Source organism: Cimex lectularius, unplaced genomic scaffold (genome assembly GCF_000648675.2).
Source record: "Cimex lectularius strain Harlan isolate CLEC.00 unplaced genomic scaffold, Clec_2.1 scaffold188, whole genome shotgun sequence".
NCBI classification, from domain to species: Eukaryota; Metazoa; Arthropoda; class Insecta; order Hemiptera; family Cimicidae; genus Cimex; species Cimex lectularius.
In genome coordinates, this window is record NW_019392882.1 from 935,002 (window position 1) to 941,648 (window position 6,647).

General features: G+C 33.9%; 1 pseudogene; it reads left to right on the top strand.

Moving 5' to 3' along the window:
* Nucleotides 1–2,555: 2,555 nt before the first annotated feature.
* On the top strand, nt 2,556–4,527 carry LOC106674433 (annotated as a pseudogene).
* Nucleotides 4,528–6,647: the final 2,120 nt, after the last annotated feature.

The following is a 6,647-nucleotide window of genomic DNA, read 5'->3' on the forward strand; positions in this document are numbered from 1 at the left end:
AATATTGTTGAAAATCAATGGTTTTTATAGGTTTTGATTCAACTAGAAAAGTTAACCAGAAAATATCGGCTCTAAAATAATGTAAAGTCTCTTCCGTAAAGTTTGCTTCCCCGTTGCCTCCTTCCAGCAAAAGGCTGTGTGATATTGTTACATAACGGACATGTATAGCATAATTGTTTTCAATACAAATAAAACTTTAAAAAAAAGTGAATCAATAGGACATGCTGCTATTACATTAAATTAGAAGAACTGAAATTGCCGGGATTCGTCAACCTTCATCAGGCCTAAGCAATATTCGTGTCCTAATTTTCTAAAATTGTTGTGAAGTTCAGATATTTCATTATTCATTGGCTTAGAGCTGATAACGAATATAACATTTAATTATGAGACTAAAATGAAATCTAATATTGATGCGTTTTGCTTGACTTAAAGAAGACATTGGTCTATAAGGAACGACATTTCCTGTGTTTTAAACATGTTACTTAATGGTGCTATCGTCTATATTTTGGTTATCGCAAATTTTAGTTTCTAAGGTTCAACAGTTGAATGTTTATAATTAAAATTTTAAAAATGTTCATAGTGAAAACCTTTTCCCTTATTTTAATATAGTTGGGTGAAAGAAAAAGTGCAATATGAAAATATCACACAGTCAAACACCAGCTATAATGAAAAATTTAAAAATAAATAAAAAAACCACTGCTAGTTTATTGTTTTCTATAATATTAAAGTTTAATCTTGTAACTCAATGTGATTGAAACAATTCCTTCTTTTGTAAATATACATTTGTATTACTATTATAAATGCTTACATTGTATTTATTATATAAATATTGACTTATATGTACATATTTAAGGTAAGAAACACCTATTATAATTGTAAGTACGCAAGTCTTTTTAGTTTTTCTTATATACAATATCGGATAAGGGAAACAGTTTATAATAGTATATATACCAACCCGAACTAATTATATAGATTGATACAGGAACGGTGTGAAGTTGTGTACTTTGGACTAATCCTTGAGAAAAGAGGTAAGGTATAAAAGTGGCAAAACAAAATGATACTAATGTGAATAAATTCAAGTTAATCTATACTCTTTTTAAATAGTATCTTGTGTTTTATGTCTGTAATTTTTAAAATTAGTGAATTCTAATGAGTGCTTACTTTTCACGTGACATTCATATATATTATAACAATCAATGAGTCTGAATTTTTTCGGTCCAAACGTTTTATAGCCTTTTCTGCAATACTGTATATTCAAAGACTGTATATGCAAAAGAAAAAAAAAATAGTCAAAAGCTTGTGAAAATCATAGTAGTGTTAAGTTTGTACAAATAAAAATATTAAATGTACATACATGAATTTATTAAACATGTTTTTATTTGTTTCCATATGCTTCTGATTTTAAAGATGTTTCATTTATAAATAAGCAGAAAAAATATCTCCACATTTTCATGAGTTATACAGTTGTGATTTCATGATACAAAGGCAATTCAATTTTTAAGACTGAGGTTGGGCCATGCTATTATTATACAATTAGGTTTAGTTAAAAAAAAGAAAAAGAAAAAACAATTCAGCTATGATCGTTATTTTGTTCAGCAGTTTTTAATACTTATGTATTATGAACCTATAATACAGCTTCTGATATTGTCTTTTTAGTCCTTATTTTCAACCCCATTCCCCAGCATGGTTCCATGTAAGAAGTAGAAGGTAGTAGTTATTGTGGTTGTTCTTTTTCCCTGGGTCTTCTTGGTACCATTAGTTATATATTGCGTGGTTGCATCATGTTTTAAGATAATACAATTGTACAATAACAGTTCCTTGAATCCCCTTCAAATGGGTTCTTTGTTATATAGACCCATTTTAAAGTTTTTTCAGATGTTTTGTGTTCTGGTGTATCTATGGCTCTAACACTCCCTGGCTTTTTGCCTAGTTTAATTATAGTAATGTGTTTGTTAGCTTTGTCATGTTAAACCATATGTGTCTGGTACCATACAAGTTTGTTCTTGTTACTCAACTTCGCATGTTGTGTATGGCCCCATTGTTAAATGGGATTTTCAGTTTGACGTTATTTTAATTATAGTTTCTGAACCTGTAAATGGTCTTGGAGGTCCTCTTCTGGCCAGTTTGCCTGCTTGCTTTTTACCCATAGTTCTCTAGCGCCCTGGCACCTATTGCATTGCTAGACAAGTATGTGTTGCCAGATTTTGGATGCTTTAGTCGCATTCACCTACTGATTTGGAAATACTTTTACATGCTTTAAGGCTTTTTGGCTATCTGATCTTATGAAAAAGTGTTTTGAAGTATAACTTCTTTTAAGATTATCTATGGCACAAACATGGTATTTCAATTGAAAAACCGATGTGTGCTTCCAAGTGAATTTGATTGGACATAATTTTGGTCTTGCACAGAAGACATTGGTCAATTCACTGGTTTTTGTGACATCTATATACCATATTATACCTAGGCATTGTTACTGCGGTATAAAATTAATTAATAATACACAATAACTATTACTTAATTTTTTGTTATAAAAAAAAAGTAAAAGCACATGATCTTATTACACATGTTAACAGGTTAACTGTAATACTGAAGTTCAGTTGCCCATAAATCTGATCATTGTCAGCGTGTGTGTTATAAATTAATATTTAATCGTTGAATTTGATAGGTTATTTTGTCAGTACTTTAAAAGTCGCTTATATTTTTTATTGATACAGAAGTCGGTATTCAGTTTAGAACTTAAATTTGACTTTTAAATTTCTGTGAGTATTTTATTTTCGCCGTTTCAACTAACTATTTTCAAATTCCGTCGTTTCGTCTATGACAAAATTTGCTTCTTTTTTTTATTAAATTATCATCTTAGGAAGTATGTTTAAGACGCGGTTATTTGCCGTCTTTTTGTTGGCGTTGTCCTCTTCCGTTGTCGGGCAAGTACTCGAGCTCACCGACGATGATTTTTCGACTCGACTGGAAGAACACACATATGCTTTGGTGTTGTTCTACGCTCCTTGGTGTGGGCATTGCAAAAGATTGAAGCCGGAATTTGAAAAGTCTGCACCCTCTCTGGCGGCAAACGATCCACCTGTCGTTTTGGCGAAAATCGACTGCACCGAAAAAGGGAAAACAACGTGCAGTAAATTCGACGTAACCGGATACCCCACATTAAAAATATTCCAGAATGGAAAGCTGTGGAAAAGCTACGACGGCCCTAGAGAAGCGGATGGAATCGTCAGCCACATCAAAAGCCAAGTGGGACCTAGTGCAGTTTTCTTAACGAATGATTCTGTTGAAAAATTTTTGGCCTTGCCAAATATCGTCGTGATAGGTTTTTTTTCTTCGGACTCCGAGCTTAAAAAAGCCTTCATGCAAGTAAGCGATGTTCACAGGGATAGATTCCGATTTGGTTTGGCCGAATCCGAGGATATTTTCATGAAATACGAAGTCAAGGATGGCATCGTACTTTACAGGCCGAAACATTTATGCAACATATTTGAGGACTGTTCCGTCCAGTACAAAGGTGAAGAATCAAAAGAAGAACTGGAAGATTGGCTCAAGGAGAAACAACACGGTCTAGTCGGTTACAGACAGAAGGATAACATGGACGATTTCAAAGCCCCCTTGGTTATTACTTACTTCAACATTGATTACTCGAAAAATACTAAGGGTACAAACTACTGGAGAAATAGGGTTTTAAAAGTTGCTAAAAATTTTGTGGACGATTTTAAATTCGCTATCAGCTCTAAGGACGATTTTCAAGACGATATCGACGATTTTGATTACAGTTCATCGGATAAACCGTTCGTACTTGCCAAATTACTGGACAACCATAGATACCCGATGCTAGAAGAGTTTACTATGGAAAACTTCGAAACTTTCTTGACCAACCTCAAAGCCGGAGAATTGGAGCCATACATCAAATCAGAACCGATTCCCGAGAGCAACGACGGCCCGCTTAAAGTAGCAGTAGGTAAAACTTTTGACGAGATCGTAAATCAAAACGACAGAGACACTTTTATCGAATTCTATGCACCGTGGTGTGGACATTGCAAGAAATTCACACCGATATGGCAAGAGTTCGCCGAGCGGATGGCTTCGGAAGAGATCGAAGTAGTAAAAATGGATGCTACCAAAAATGACGTACCTCCGGAGTACGAAGTCCAGGGGTACCCGACTCTGTACTGGGTCCCGAAAAATTCCAAAGATAAACCAGTTGTTTATGACGGTGAAAGGGAATTGGATGATTTAATCAAATATGTCTCAGAATATGCAACTAACGAATTGAAACGGTACGATAGGAGTGGAAACCCCAGGGATAAGACTGAATTATAAGAAATATTTTACAAAAATAACATGTTTGAGCTAGAATGTTAATGTATATTTTACATTAAAATGTAACTGTATTGTGTACTGCTATAGTCAATTTGTATTAATATTTTTAAAGTCATGTGAATGTCATGTCCTAGTCCAAGGAGTTTGTTAGTCGATAGAGACAGTTAAATTTTGCTATATTACTATTAAAAAAGTTAACAATGTTTTAATTTATTTTCTATTGTTGTCCTGGGTATTGTTTTATCTGAATAATGTTTGATTACATAAAATTTCCAAATTTTATTGAATTATGTACCATATTATCCATATGGTGAGGCTGGCTTGGTGTTGGGTTTTTGAATAGTTGGTCAGGGTTATAAGCTAGGAGAGGCATCAACTAAACACTGGAGATGGCGAAATGTTGAAATGCGTCTGACCGACCAAACTAGCGAGAGAAGACAGGCTAAAATGGAAGGCAACGACCAAATTACCACCTCTATTGAGTTGTTTTACTATTTTTACAATTCAACCCTACAATCCTATCACTTTCCCTACAATAGAAATATTCAACTCTCATATTCGAGAGTTAGAGGGCGTCATTCCACTAAAAATAAAATTTTAACACGACCGGTTTTGCAAGTTTACTTCTCGCAACTCGAGGTGCTCATGAACAAAACAACAATTAGATATTATTGACATAAATATTCAAAGTCAAGGTGACATTTTAAGGACTCACCTTGTTAAACTCTAAAAATATAAAACATTTTGGGAGTAGAATTTGTTCCATTGTCTTGACTGACTAGTATAGTTTGAAGTAAACAACGCTTGTTTTGGTTTGTTGTCTACAACGGTCTTAACCACTGTCAGTTCATTGTCACATCTCAATAACAATAAATAGTCGAAAACTTACTGTTGTTTTTCTATTGTTGGTCCCCATTCCAATAAAATCAAAACAAATACGTACTAAAGGTGCTTATTGCTGAAATTATTCACCTCAGTTTTTAATTATTTCTCAGGATGAAAGTTTGACCTAGCAATAACGTTTATGAAGAATATAAAAATGCATAGAACTTTGTGTAAATGTATATAAAAATCAAAGAACGTTGTTCTGTAGGACCTCGTATTAGGACGATTTTTCCAAGGAATTGAACGTTAGATCTGAAGTTCGATAAAAATTACGTTTTGGTTTTGGGTACATAAAAAAGTTAACTTTAAAAGACTGAATAAAGCAAATATTCGCGGTATTGCTTATATTTAGATGCAATCTGCCTGATGTATTGAAGAAACTGTATACATTTTTTTGAAAACTGAAAAGTTTCTACATTTGTTCTGTTCTCAACGATTTAGATATTTAAAATAAACACATGCTCAAAAACTAATCAAGGTGCTTTTTAATTTTCTCTGTGGGTGTCAACCTAGATGCTAAGATAAACTGTAATTTGGTCGTTACGATCCTTCCTTCTCTCGCCGGGTTGGCATGACACGCATTTTAACATTTTGCCATCTTCATGTTGGGTATCTTGAGTTGTTGGTCAGGATTATAAGCATGGAAAGGTGCCCAGCTTTATTGTCAGAACATTTGTTTTTTATCGGCAGGATTTTATAAATGTACGATTTTCGAAGACACAAAAAGTTGCTATTATTTCTTTAAAAAATCTACGTCAATGACCAAAATTATAACACATGAGTTTTAATAAAAATATTTAATTGTGATGGTTTGACATATTTTTTTTGTTCAAGTTCGCTACCAAACAGTCATACTTGGATCTGACTGATCTACTGACGATCAAAGCTCTCCTTGGTTTGGTGCTCATGCCTGGAGTTGTGAAAAGTTCTGTACTGTCAGCAGAAGAGCTATTTTTCACCTCACTTGGTCCTTCAATAAGAATGATTTTTCTTTATTAAGCCTGTTTCTCTGACTCTGTCGGTTTGTCTGACTATTTATATGATTTTTTAAAAACATAAATTATCCATGCAGTAGGGAGTATATTTTCCACCTGCGACCATTCAGTCATTCTATATCGATTTTTCTGCCTCTTATGTCTGACTGTCTTGATCTGTCTCTATCTATCTGTCTGACTCTCTTGGTCTATTTGTCCCTATCTGTCTCACTCACTGTGTCTGTCTACTCGATCTGTTTTCTTCTCTTTCTTTTCTTCTCTCCCCTTCACTCTCTCCGTCTCTCTCTCCCTCTCTCCCTCCCTCCCTCCCTATCTATTTATTTATCTACCTATTTCCCCCTCTCTCACCATTCCCCTCGTTCTGTCTTTCTGCTTTTTTTATTATGATTTTTCTTGATCATAATTTTATTTGAATTGAAAATCTAATTCTAATTCTATTGG